This window comes from Misgurnus anguillicaudatus, chromosome 20 (genome assembly GCF_027580225.2).
Source record: "Misgurnus anguillicaudatus chromosome 20, ASM2758022v2, whole genome shotgun sequence".
Taxonomy (NCBI): domain Eukaryota; kingdom Metazoa; phylum Chordata; class Actinopteri; order Cypriniformes; family Cobitidae; genus Misgurnus; species Misgurnus anguillicaudatus.
Window position 1 is genome coordinate 6,259,649 of NC_073356.2, and position 12,249 is coordinate 6,271,897.

The window sequence follows — 12,249 nt, forward strand, 5'->3', positions numbered from 1 at the left end:
GGTGACTGTGTTGTGGTCACATGTTTCCCAGTGGCACGGCAAAAAGACAGCACGGCTTGGCTCGTTGTTCTAGGGGTATGATTCTCGCTTTGGGTGCGAGAGGTCCCGGGTTCAAATCCCGGACTAGCCCTTGTTTAGCCTTGCTTCTTGATGCTGCTACACTGTGGAACATTCATGTCAGTCTTGGCAGAGACCGGAGCTGTTCCGTGGCCGTTCCGTGGCCGGTTAGCTCAGTTGGTTAGAGCGTGGTGCTAATAACGCCAAGGTCGCGGGTTCGATCCCCGTACGGGCCAAGGTTTCTCTTTGCCTCCTTTTGCCGACTGCTATATTGCTGTGATTTGTGATGAAAATTCCTGCCGGGGGCATCTTTGTGGCCGAAATAGCTCAGTTGGGAGCGCGTTAGACTGAAGATCTAAAGGTCCCTGGTTCGACCCCGGGTTTCGGCATTGATGGCAGCCTTTTGAGAGTTTGTATGACTGAAGCTCCCTATCCGAGTGTCCTTTTCTCCGTGACCCAGTGGGTCAGATGCTAATTCAAAGAGTGGTTCCATGGTGTAATGGTTAGCACTCTGGACTCTGAATCCAGCGATCCGAGTTCAAATCTCGGTGGGACCTGTAAGAGTTTTTGGGTATCCAAGGGAACAGCGTTTGTTACCCCAAAACAACCCCCCTGCCCTTTAAGCCTTTTTACCAGAGCACTCAGGCTCTAGACAAAAATGAGTTAGTTCAAGCAACATTGAGCACTTTTTCTGATCACCCTGGCGGTGGGCCAACAACTCACAAGTCGCAAAATTTCAGCAAACACAAGGACATTACAATGAAGCAAATTAAACATGTACAAAAACATAGAATAAATGAAAAATGCATTGACGTTTAGGACAAAGGAAACACACAGCTCATGTGTACAGGCCAAAGGAAACACACAGCTCTTGTGTACAATCTGACAATGAAATGCATTAAAAAGACTTACCAGAAATGACACGAAGACAAATGAACATTGAAAGAAAATGATTCCAATTTTAAATGGCAACAAAATGCTCTTGGAGTGTTAAGCTCCTGCTCCATGTTGCTTTGTGAAATAACATCCGTATCGGAGACGTTCATATGTGGACCCAACGTGAAGCTTCACGCTTCCGGTCTGTGACATCAGAGCAATTAACAACAAACCACAATCACGTGGAGAATGCGGGCATCGATCCCGCTACCTCTCGCATGCTAAGCGAGCGCTCTACCATTTGAGCTAATTCCCCTACCTCTGTCTTGTGAATGCTTTGGCTTGTTGAAAGCTGGCTGCTATGTGGTGGGAAAATGTTTGCCAGGGGGGCGGGGTGGCACGCTTTGAGTGGCTCGTTGGTCTAGGGGTATGATTCTCGCCCAGGGTGCGAGAGGTCCCTGGTTCAAATCCCGGACGAGCCCCTCTTTAGACTCGTCCCTCGGAGCTTTAACCCACAACGCCGCTGTGTATGGCAATATTGGCAGGAAAGGAATGTCAATGAGAAACCCGCAAAGGACGTCAGGGACTCTCAGCGACACCTGCGCCTTTGGTCTTGTCAGGTCGAAACCGTGTCCTAGGTCGTCTTCAGTTTGTTAACCCCTAGACGATCCCCCTACCCTTTAAGCTTTCTACCGGAGGGCTTGCTGTTTTAACAAGCGATGAGTTGATTTCAAACAACACAATTGACTCAACCTGAAAAATGACCCAGGCTATTTGTCCTACTCCCTCCTGGCTGGGAAAGGCACATCATCCTGGCCACTGGGTAGGTACCCTGAGGTGCCTGGAGCTATGATACTTAAATATACAACCAGGCTAGTGATGCATGGTGTCCAATTTAGTTACCGGATGATTTATCAGAATTTTCTCCTAAAATCTAAGATCAACACTTGGAAAATGCGATAAGGACATGGCTTCTAAGATGTTACTTGACGTTAAAACTACACTAAGTGTTGGGATGCCCCTTTTAATAAAGGTGTTTGGGCCGACACAGTTGCCACCCCAAACAGAGCACAGCTGCCTCACAGCAAGAAGTTCCCCTGTTCAAGCCCTGGCTGGGTCAGGAGGCCTCTCTGTTTGGGGTGTACATGTTCTCCTTCAGTCAGCATGGAATTACTCTGGGCACTGCGTTACTTGGTTTCCTTAAACAGTCCAAAAACAACAGACACTTTGATCTATACACACACACAAACCGAGGGAAGGGCAATTTGACATCTCCAATTCACGTAACCTACATTTCTGACTTTGCCAAAAACCAGTTCTCGCCATGAATATAGCCTTAGATTAAAAATAAATGAACATATTTATCTTTTCCAGTTTCTCCAATCAAAACAAATATTAATGCTATACCTTACAGACCATGTCAAATAATTTTGTTTCCATCTATGTTGCAACAGTTTTGCAAAGGACTTTTTCTGTGCTGAAATGACTGTGACCCTGTGAACAAATCATTGATGGGTTTGGGTGATGAGTGTTTTGCTCAGAGCCTGTAATCCATAACAAAGGTGTTCAGCTGGGTTCAGGTCCGAGATTTATGCAGACCAGTCGAGTTCTCTCACACCATTTCAAATATTAAGCAATAAGCATGTACTTATATCGATAAGTGCTTATTTTGACACCAGCCCAACACTAGGGCTCATTGTGGCTAAACAGAGGAGCAGGACCAAACAGGCCCAGCCCAAGGAACTGCTTGAGGAAGCTGGTGACTGTGTTGTGGTCACATGTTTCCCAGTGGCACGGCAAAAAGACAGCACGGCTTGGCTCGTTGGTCTAGGGGTATGATTCTCGCTTTGGGTGCGAGAGGTCCCGGGTTCAAATCCCGGACGAGCCCTTGTTTAGCCTTGCTTCTTGATGCTGCTACACTGTGGAACATTCATGTCAGTCTTGGCAGAGACCGGAGCTGGTCCGTGGCCGTTCCGTGGCCGGTTAGCTCAGTTGGTTAGAGCGTGGTGCTAATAACGCCAAGGTCGCGGGTTCGATCCCCGTACGGGCCAAGGTTTCTCTTTGCCTCCTTTTGCCGACTGCTATATTGCTGTGATTTGTGATGAAAATTCCTGCCGGGAGCATCTTTGTGGCCGAAATAGCTCAGTTGGGAGAGCGTTAGACTGAAGATCTAAAGGTCCCTGGTTCGATCCCTGGTTTCGGCATTGATGGCAGCCTTTTGAGAGTTTGTATGACTGAAGCTCCCTATCCGAGTGTCCTTTTCTCTGTGACCCAGTGGGTCAGACGCTAATTCAAAGAGTGGTTCCATGGTGTAATGGTTAGCACTCTGGTCTCTGAATCCAGCGATCTGAGTTCAAATCTCGGTGGGACCTGTAAGAGTTTTTGGGTATCCAAGGGAACAGCGTTTGTTACCCCAAAACAACCCCCCTGCCCTTTAAGCCTTTTTACCAGAGCACTCAGGCTCTAGACAAAAATGAGTTAGTTCAAGCAACATTGAGCACTTTTTCTGATCACCCTGGCGGTGGGCCAACAACTCACAAGTCGCAAAATTTCAGCAAACACAAGGACATTACAATGAAGCAAATTAAACATGTACGAAAACATAGAATAAATGAAAAATGCATTGACGTTTAGGACAAAGGAAACACACAGCTCATGTGTACAGGCCAAAGGAAACACACAGCTCTTGTGTACAATCTGACAATGAAATGCATTAAAAAGACTTACCAGAAATGACACGAAGACAAATGAACATTGAAAGAAAATGATTCCAATTTTAAATGGCAACAAAATGCTCTTGGAGTGTTAAGCTCCTGCTCCATGTTGCTTTGTGAAATAACATCCGTATCGGAGACGTTCATGTGTGGAACCAACGTGAAGCTTCACGCTTCCGGTCTGTGACATCAGAGCAATTAACAACAAACCACAATCACGTGGAGAATGCGGGCATCGATCCCGCTACCTCTCGCATGCTAAGCAAGCGCTCTACCATTTGAGCTAATTCCCCTACCTCTGTCTTGTGAATGCTTTGGCTTGTTGGAAGCTGGCTGCTATGTGGTGGGAAAATGTTTGCCAGGGGGGCGGGGTGGCACGCTTTGAGTGGCTCGTTGGTCTAGGGGTATGATTCTCGCTTAGGGTGCGAGAGGTCCCGGGTTCAAATCCCGGACGAGCCCCTCTTTAGACTCGTCCCTCGGAGCTTTAACCCACAACGCCGCTGTGTATGGCAATATTGGCAGGAAAGGAATGTCAACGAGAAACCCGCAAAGGACGTCAGGGACTATCAGCGACACCTCCGCCTTTGGTCTTGTCAGGTCGAAACCGTGTCCGAGGTCGTCTTCAGTTTGTTAACCCCTAGACGATCCCCCTACCCTTTAAGCTTTCTACCGGAGGGCTTGCTGTTTTAACAAGCGATGAGTTGATTTCAAACAACACAATTGACCCAACCTGAAAAATGACCCAGGCTATTTGTCCTACTCCCTCCTGGCCGGGAAAGGCACATCATCCTGGCCACTGGGTAGGTACCCTGAGGTGCCTGGAGCTATGATACTTAAATATACAACCAGGCTAGTGATGCATGGTGTCCAATTTAGTTACCGGATGATTTATCAGAATTTTCTCCTAAAATCTAAGATCAACAATTGGAAAATGCGATAAGGACATGGCTTCTAAGATGTTACTTGACGTTAAAACTACACTAAGTGTTGGGATGCCCCTTTTAATAAAGGTGTTTGGGCCGACACAGTTGCCACCCCAAACAGAGCACAGCTGCCTCACAGCAAGAAGTTCCCCTGTTCAAGCCCTGGCTGGGTCAGGAGGCCTCTCTGTTTGGGGTGTACATGTTCTCCTTCAGTCAGCATGGAATTACTCTGGGCACTGCGTTACTTGGTTTCCTTAAACAGTCCAAAAACAACAGACACTTTGATCTATACACACACACAAACCGAGGGAAGGGCAATTTGACATCTCCAATTCACGTAACCTGCATTTCTGACTTTGCCAAAAACCAGTTCTCGCCATGAATATAGCCTTAGATTAAAAATAAATGAACATATTTATCTATTCCAGTTTCTCCAATCAAAACAAATATTAATGCTATACCTTACAGACCATGTCAAATAATTTTGTTTCCATCTATGTTGCAACAGTTTTGCAAAGGACTTTTTCTGTGCTGAAATGACTGTGACCCTGTGAACAAATCATTGATGGGTTTGGGTGATGAGTGTTTTGCTCAGAGCCTGTAATCCATAACAAAGGTGTTCAGCTGGGTTCAGGTCCGAGATTTATGCAGACCAGTCGAGTTCTCTCACACCATTTCAAATATTAAGCAATAAGCATGTACTCATATCGATAATTGCTTATTTTGACACCAGCCCAAAACTAGGGCTCATTGTGGCTAAACAGAGGAGCAGGACCAAACAGGCCCAGCCCAAGGAACTGCTTGAGGAAGCTGGTGACTGTGTTGTGGTCACATGTTTCCCAGTGGCACGGCAAAAAGACAGCACGGCTTGGCTCGTTGTTCTAGGGGTATGATTCTCGCTTTGGGTGCGAGAGGTCCCGGGTTCAAATCCCGGACTAGCCCTTGTTTAGCCTTGCTTCTTGATGCTGCTACACTGTGGAACATTCATGTCAGTCTTGGCAGAGACCGGAGCTGTTCCGTGGCCGTTCCGTGGCCGGTTAGCTCAGTTGGTTAGAGCGTGGTGCTAATAACGCCAAGGTCGCGGGTTCGATCCCCGTACGGGCCAAGGTTTCTCTTTGCCTCCTTTTGCGGACTGCTATATTGCTGTGATTTGTGATGAAAATTCCTGCCGGGGGCATCTTTGTGGCCGAAATAGCTCAGTTGGGAGCGCGTTAGACTGAAGATCTAAAGGTCCCTGGTTCGACCCCGGGTTTCGGCATTGATGGCAGCCTTTTGAGAGTTTGTATGACTGAAGCTCCCTATCCGAGTGTCCTTTTCTCCGTGACCCAGTGGGTCAGATGCTAATTCAAAGAGTGGTTCCATGGTGTAATGGTTAGCACTCTGGACTCTGAATCCAGCGATCTGAGTTCAAATCTCGGTGGGACCTGTAAGAGTTTTTGGGTATCCAAGGGAACAGCGTTTGTTACCCCAAAACAACCCCCCTGCCCTTTAAGCCTTTTTACCAGAGCACTCAGGCTCTAGACAAAAATGAGTTAGTTCAAGCAACATTGAGCACTTTTTCTGATCACCCTGGCGGTGGGCCAACAACTCACAAGTCGCAAAATTTCAGCAAACACAAGGACATTACAATGAAGCAAATTAAACATGTACGAAAACATAGAATAAATGAAAAATGCATTGACGTTTAGGACAAAGGAAACACACAGCTCATGTGTACAGGCCAAAGGAAACACACAGCTCTTGTGTACAATCTGACAATGAAATGCATTAAAAAGACTTACCAGAAATGACACGAAGACAAATGAACATTGAAAGAAAATGATTCCAATTTTAAATGGCAACAAAATGCTCTTGGAGTGTTAAGCTCCTGCTCCATGTTGCTTTGTGAAATAACATCCGTATCGGAGACATTCATGTGTGGAACCAACGTGAAGCTTCACGCTTCCGGTCTGTGACATCAGAGCAATTAACAACAAACCACAATCACGTGGAGAATGCGGGCATCGATCCCGCTACCTCTCGCATGCTAAGCGAGCGCTCTACCATTTGAGCTAATTCCCCTACCTCTGTCTTGTGAATGCTTTGGCTTGTTGGAAGCTGGCTGCTATGTGGTGGGAAAATGTTTGCCAGGGGGGCGGGGTGGCACGCTTTGAGTGGCTCGTTGGTCTAGGGGTATGATTCTCGCTTAGGGTGCGAGAGGTCCCGGGTTCAAATCCCGGACGAGCCCCTCTTTAGACTCGTCCCTTGGAGCTTTAACCCACAACGCCGCTGTGTATGGCAATATTGGCAGGAAAGGAATGTCAACGAGAAACCCGCAAAGGACGTCAGGGACTCTCAGCGACACCTCCGCCTTTGGTCTTGTCAGGTCGAAACCGTGTCCGAGGTCGTCCTCAGTTTGTTAACCCCTAGATGATCCCCCTACCCTTTTAGCTTTCTACCGGAGGGCTTGCTGTTTTAACAAGCGATGAGTTGATTTCAAACAACACAATTGACTCAACCTGAAAAATTACCCAGGCTATTTGTCCTACTCCCTCCTGGCCGGGAAAGGCACATCATCCTGGCCACTGGGTAGGTACCCTGAGGTGCCTGGAGCTATGATACTTAAATATACAACCAGGCTAGTGATGCATGGTGTCCAATTTAGTTACCGGATGATTTATCAGAATTTTCTCCTAAAATCTAAGATCAACACTTGGAAAATGCGATAAGGACATGGCTTCTAAGATGTTACTTGACGTTAAAACTACACTAAGTGTTGGGATGCCCCTTTTAATAAAGGTGTTTGGGCCGACACAGTTGCCACCCCAAACAGAGCACAGCTGCTTCACAGCAAGAAGTTCCCCTGTTCAAGCCCTGGCTGGGTCAGGAGGCCTCTCTGTTTGGGGTGTACATGTTCTCCTTCAGTCAGCATGGAATTACTCTGGGCACTGCGTTACTTGGTTTCCTTAAACAGTCCAAAAACAACAGACACTTTGATCTATACACACACACAAACCGAGGGAAGGGCAATTTGACATCTCCAATTCACGTAACCTGCATTTCTGACTTTGCCAAAAACCAGTTCTCGCCATGAATATAGCCTTAGATTAAAAATAAATGAACATATTTATCTATTCCAGTTTCTCCAATCAAAACAAATATTAATGCTATACCTTACAGACCATGTCAAATAATTTTGTTTCCATCTATGTTGCAACAGTTTTGCAAAGGACTTTTTCTGTGCTGAAATGACTGTGACCCTGTGAACAAATCATTGATGGGTTTGGGTGATGAGTGTTTTGCTCAGAGCCTGTAACCCATAACAAAGGTGTTCAGCTGGGTTCAGGTCCGAGATTTATGCAGACCAGTCGAGTTCTCTCACACCATTTCAAATATTAAGCAATAAGCATGTACTTATATCGATAAGTGCTTATTTTGACACCAGCCCAACACTAGGGCTCATTGTGGCTAAACAGAGGAGCAGGACCAAACAGGCCCAGCCCAAGGAACTGCTTGAGGAAGCTGGTGACTGTGTTGTGGTCACATGTTTCCCAGTGGCACGGCAAAAAGACAGCACGGCTTGGCTCGTTGGTCTAGGGGTATGATTCTCGCTTTGGGTGCGAGAGGTCCCGGGTTCAAATCCCGGACGAGCCCTTGTTTAGCCTTGCTTCTTGATGCTGCTACACTGTGGAACATTCATGTCAGTCTTGGCAGAGACCGGAGCTGGTCCGTGTCCGTTCCGTGGCCGGTTAGCTCAGTTGGTTAGAGCGTGGTGCTAATAACGCCAACGTCGCGGGTTCGATCCCCGTACGGGCCAAGGTTTCTCTTTGCCTCCTTTTGCCGACTGCTATATTGCTGTCATTTGTGATGAAAATTCCTGCCGGGAGCATCTTTGTGGCCGAAATAGCTCAGTTGGGAGAGCGTTAGACTGAAGATCTAAAGGTCCCTGGTTCGATCCCTGGTTTCGGCATTGATGGCAGCCTTTTGAGAGTTTGTATGACTGAAGCTCCCTATCCGAGTGTCCTTTTCTCCGTGACCCAGTGGGTCAGACGCTAATTCAAAGAGTGGTTCCATGGTGTAATGGTTAGCACTCTGGTCTCTGAATCCAGCGATCCGAGTTCAAATCTCGGTGGGACCTGTAAGAGTTTTTGGGTATCCAAAGGAACAGCGTTTGTTACCCCAAAACAACCACCCTGCCCTTTAAGCCTTTTTACCAGAGCACTCAGGCTCTAGACAAAAATGAGTTAGTTCAAGCAACATTGAGCACTTTTTCTGATCACCCTGGCGGTGGGCCAACAACTCACAAGTCGCAAAATTTCAGCAAACACAAGGACATTACAATGAAGCAAATTAAACATGTACGAAAACATAGAATAAATGAAAAATGCATTGACGTTTAGGACAAAGGAAACACACAGCTCATGTGTACAGGCCAAAGGAAACACACAGCTCTTGTGTACAATCTGACAATGAAATGCATTAAAAAGACTTACCAGAAATGACACGAAGACAAATGAACATTGAAAGAAAATGATTCCAATTTTAAATGGCAACAAAATGCTCTTGGAGTGTTAAGCTCCTGCTCCATGTTGCTTTGTGAAATAACATCCGTATCGGAGACATTCATGTGTGGAACCAACGTGAAGCTTCACGCTTCCGGTCTGTGACATCAGAGCAATTAACAACAAACCACAATCACGTGGAGAATGCGGGCATCGATCCCGCTACCTCTCGCATGCTAAGCGAGCGCTCTACCATTTGAGCTAATTCCCCTACCTCTGTCTTGTGAATGCTTTGGCTTGTTGGAAGCTGGCTGCTATGTGGTGGGAAAATGTTTGCCAGGGGGGCGGGGTGGCACGCTTTGAGTGGCTCGTTGGTCTAGGGGTATGATTCTCGCTTAGGGTGCGAGAGGTCCCGGGTTCAAATCCCGGACGAGCCCCTCTTTAGACTCGTCCCTCGGAGCTTTAACCCACAACGCCGCTGTGTATGGCAATATTGGCAGGAAAGGAATGTCAACGAGAAACCCGCAAAGGACGTCAGGGACTCTCAGCGACACCTCCGCCTTTGGTCTTGTCAGGTCGAAACCGTGTCCGAGGTCGTCCTCAGTTTGTTAACCCCTAGACGATCCCCCTACCCTTTTAGCTTTCTACCGGAGGGCTTGCTGTTTTAACAAGCGATGAGTTGATTTCAAACAACACAATTGACTCAACCTGAAAAATTACCCAGGCTATTTGTCCTACTCCCTCCTGGCCGGGAAAGGCACATCATCCTGGCCACTGGGTAGGTACCCTGAGGTGCCTGGAGCTATGATACTTAAATATACAACCAGGCTAGTGATGCATGGTGTCCAATTTAGTTACCGGATGATTTATCAGAATTTTCTCCTAAAATCTAAGATCAACACTTGGAAAATGCGATAAGGACATGGCTTCTAAGATGTTACTTGACGTTAAAACTACACTAAGTGTTGGGATGCCCCTTTTAATAAAGGTGTTTGGGCCGACACAGTTGCCACCCCAAACAGAGCACAGCTGCCTCACAGCAAGAAGTTCCCCTGTTCAAGCCCTGGCTGGGTCAGGAGGCCTCTCTGTTTGGGGTGTACATGTTCTCCTTCAGTCAGCATGGAATTACTCTGGGCACTGCGTTACTTGGTTTCCTTAAACAGTCCAAAAACAACAGACACTTTGATCTATACACACACACAAACCGAGGGAAGGGCAATTTGACATCTCCAATTCACGTAACCTGCATTTCTGACTTTGCCAAAAACCAGTTCTCGCCATGAATATAGCCTTAGATTAAAAATAAATGAACATATTTATCTATTCCAGTTTCTCCAATCAAAACAAATATTAATGCTATACCTTACAGACCATGTCAAATAATTTTGTTTCCATCTATGTTGCAACAGTTTTGCAAAGGACTTTTTCTGTGCTGAAATGACTGTGACCCTGTGAACAAATCATTGATGGGTTTGGGTGATGAGTGTTTTGCTCAGAGCCTGTAACCCATAACAAAGGTGTTCAGCTGGGTTCAGGTCCGAGATTTATGCAGACCAGTCGAGTTCTCTCACACCATTTCAAATATTAAGCAATAAGCATGTACTTATATCGATAAGTGCTTATTTTGACACCAGCCCAACACTAGGGCTCATTGTGGCTAAACAGAGGAGCAGGACCAAACAGGCCCAGCCCAAGGAACTGCTTGTGATTTGTGATGAAAATTCCTGCCGGGAGCATCTTTGTGGCTGAAATAGCTCAGTTGGGAGAGCGTTAGACTGAAGATCTAAAGGTCCCTGGTTCGATCCCGGGTTTCGGCATTGATGGCAGCCTTTTGAGAGTTTGTTTGACTGAAGCTCCCTATCCGAGTGTCCTTTTCTCCGTGACCCAGTGGGTCAGGCGCTAACTCAAAGAGCGGTTCCATGGTGTAATGGTTAGCACTCTGGACTCTGAATCCAGCGATCCGAGTTCAAATCTTGGTGGGACTTGTAAGAGTTTTGGGGTATCCAAGGGAACAGCGTTTGTTACCCCAAAACAACCCCCCTGCCCTTTAAGCCTTTTTACCAGAGCACTCAGGCTCTAGACAAAAATGAGTTAGTTCAAGCAACATTGAGCACTTTTTCTGATCACCCTGGCGGTGGGCCAACAACTCACAAGTCGCAAAATTCCAGCAAACACAAGGACATTACAATGAAGCAAATTAAACATGTACGAAAACATAGAATAAATGAAAAATGCATTGACGTTTAGGACAAAGGAAACACACAGCTCATGTGTACAGGCCAAAGGAAACACACAGCTCTTGTGTACAATCTGACAATGAAATGCACTAAAAAGACTTACCAGAAATGACACGAAGACAAATGAACATTGAAAGAAAATGATTCCAATTTTAAATGGCAACAAAATGCTCTTGGAGTGTTAAGCTCCTGCTCCATGTTGCTTTGTGAAATAACATCCATATCGGAGACGTTCATGTGTGGACCCAACGTGAAGCTTCACGCTTCCGGTCTGTGACATCAGAGCAATTAACAACAAACCACAATCACGTGGAGAATGCGGGCATCGATCCCGCTACCTCTCGCTTGCGCCTACTGCTTCCCACCGAGTGAGCCAAAGTAAGCCCGCGTGAGCCAATCACGTTTCTTCCTGTGGCTTACTTTTGACCAATCACGTTTCTTCCTGTGGCTTACTTTTGACCAATCACGTTTCTCCCTGTGGCTTACTTTTGACCAATCACGTTTCACTCCCATGGCTTACTTTGGACCAATCGCGCGTTCCTCTCTTGTGGCTCACTTTTGACCAATCGCGTTTCTCTCCTGAAGTTAACTTTTTAACCAATCACCGGCAGCCATTATTATCATCTTTGAGTTAGCGATAGGTAAGTCTTGTTTACTTCTTTAACTTCGTTATTGAATATCAGTCATTAATTGTTAATACAATGTGTATATGTTTCGGAAATTAAACTTGCCTATATAGCTGTCTAGCATGTATTGGAAATGTTTTCTTCTGTGCAGTTTAACACGGTGGTTAAGTTAACGTAAGTTCAACGTTTGACATTCATTAGACATTCGGTTTCATACTCATTAAAGTTAAACTCTCGGTTCATGTTTTCAGTCCAAAACAATAAGAGATAACTGTGGTAAAGTTGGTTTTATAAATGATATGTAACAATATCCTCATGACAGGAGGATGAAAGAT

General features: G+C 46.1%; 20 non-coding genes across 20 annotated transcripts; 17 read left to right on the top strand and 3 right to left on the bottom strand.

Annotated features, from left to right (window-relative positions):
* Nucleotides 1-219: 219 nt before the first annotated feature.
* trnai-aau (transfer RNA isoleucine (anticodon AAU)) lies at nt 220-293 on the top strand. The gene has a single exon. It is a non-coding gene; the product is annotated as a tRNA-Ile (tRNA).
* A 249-nt stretch (nt 294-542) lies between these two features.
* Nucleotides 543-614, top strand: trnaq-cug (transfer RNA glutamine (anticodon CUG)). Its single transcript has one exon. It is a non-coding gene; the product is annotated as a tRNA-Gln (tRNA).
* Nucleotides 615-1,176: 562 nt separating this feature from the next.
* Nucleotides 1,177-1,249, bottom strand: trnaa-agc (transfer RNA alanine (anticodon AGC)). Its single transcript has one exon. It is a non-coding gene; the product is annotated as a tRNA-Ala (tRNA).
* A 1,500-nt stretch (nt 1,250-2,749) lies between these two features.
* On the top strand, nt 2,750-2,821 carry trnap-ugg (transfer RNA proline (anticodon UGG)). The gene has a single exon. It is a non-coding gene; the product is annotated as a tRNA-Pro (tRNA).
* An 89-nt stretch (nt 2,822-2,910) lies between these two features.
* On the top strand, nt 2,911-2,984 carry trnai-aau (transfer RNA isoleucine (anticodon AAU)). The gene has a single exon. It is a non-coding gene; the product is annotated as a tRNA-Ile (tRNA).
* An 80-nt stretch (nt 2,985-3,064) lies between these two features.
* trnaf-gaa (transfer RNA phenylalanine (anticodon GAA)) lies at nt 3,065-3,137 on the top strand. Its single transcript has one exon. It is a non-coding gene; the product is annotated as a tRNA-Phe (tRNA).
* Nucleotides 3,138-3,233: 96 nt separating this feature from the next.
* Nucleotides 3,234-3,305, top strand: trnaq-cug (transfer RNA glutamine (anticodon CUG)). Its single transcript has one exon. It is a non-coding gene; the product is annotated as a tRNA-Gln (tRNA).
* A 729-nt stretch (nt 3,306-4,034) lies between these two features.
* Nucleotides 4,035-4,106, top strand: trnap-agg (transfer RNA proline (anticodon AGG)). The gene has a single exon. It is a non-coding gene; the product is annotated as a tRNA-Pro (tRNA).
* A 1,495-nt stretch (nt 4,107-5,601) lies between these two features.
* Nucleotides 5,602-5,675, top strand: trnai-aau (transfer RNA isoleucine (anticodon AAU)). The gene has a single exon. It is a non-coding gene; the product is annotated as a tRNA-Ile (tRNA).
* Nucleotides 5,676-5,924: 249 nt separating this feature from the next.
* On the top strand, nt 5,925-5,996 carry trnaq-cug (transfer RNA glutamine (anticodon CUG)). The gene has a single exon. It is a non-coding gene; the product is annotated as a tRNA-Gln (tRNA).
* Nucleotides 5,997-6,558: 562 nt separating this feature from the next.
* Nucleotides 6,559-6,631, bottom strand: trnaa-agc (transfer RNA alanine (anticodon AGC)). The gene has a single exon. It is a non-coding gene; the product is annotated as a tRNA-Ala (tRNA).
* Nucleotides 6,632-6,725: 94 nt separating this feature from the next.
* Nucleotides 6,726-6,797, top strand: trnap-agg (transfer RNA proline (anticodon AGG)). Its single transcript has one exon. It is a non-coding gene; the product is annotated as a tRNA-Pro (tRNA).
* A 1,334-nt stretch (nt 6,798-8,131) lies between these two features.
* On the top strand, nt 8,132-8,203 carry trnap-ugg (transfer RNA proline (anticodon UGG)). Its single transcript has one exon. It is a non-coding gene; the product is annotated as a tRNA-Pro (tRNA).
* Nucleotides 8,204-8,292: 89 nt separating this feature from the next.
* On the top strand, nt 8,293-8,366 carry trnai-aau (transfer RNA isoleucine (anticodon AAU)). Its single transcript has one exon. It is a non-coding gene; the product is annotated as a tRNA-Ile (tRNA).
* Nucleotides 8,367-8,446: 80 nt separating this feature from the next.
* trnaf-gaa (transfer RNA phenylalanine (anticodon GAA)) lies at nt 8,447-8,519 on the top strand. The gene has a single exon. It is a non-coding gene; the product is annotated as a tRNA-Phe (tRNA).
* Nucleotides 8,520-8,615: 96 nt separating this feature from the next.
* trnaq-cug (transfer RNA glutamine (anticodon CUG)) lies at nt 8,616-8,687 on the top strand. The gene has a single exon. It is a non-coding gene; the product is annotated as a tRNA-Gln (tRNA).
* Nucleotides 8,688-9,249: 562 nt separating this feature from the next.
* Nucleotides 9,250-9,322, bottom strand: trnaa-agc (transfer RNA alanine (anticodon AGC)). Its single transcript has one exon. It is a non-coding gene; the product is annotated as a tRNA-Ala (tRNA).
* A 94-nt stretch (nt 9,323-9,416) lies between these two features.
* trnap-agg (transfer RNA proline (anticodon AGG)) lies at nt 9,417-9,488 on the top strand. The gene has a single exon. It is a non-coding gene; the product is annotated as a tRNA-Pro (tRNA).
* Nucleotides 9,489-10,795: 1,307 nt separating this feature from the next.
* On the top strand, nt 10,796-10,868 carry trnaf-gaa (transfer RNA phenylalanine (anticodon GAA)). Its single transcript has one exon. It is a non-coding gene; the product is annotated as a tRNA-Phe (tRNA).
* A 96-nt stretch (nt 10,869-10,964) lies between these two features.
* On the top strand, nt 10,965-11,036 carry trnaq-cug (transfer RNA glutamine (anticodon CUG)). The gene has a single exon. It is a non-coding gene; the product is annotated as a tRNA-Gln (tRNA).
* The last annotated feature ends 1,213 nt before the right edge of the window (nt 11,037-12,249 follow it).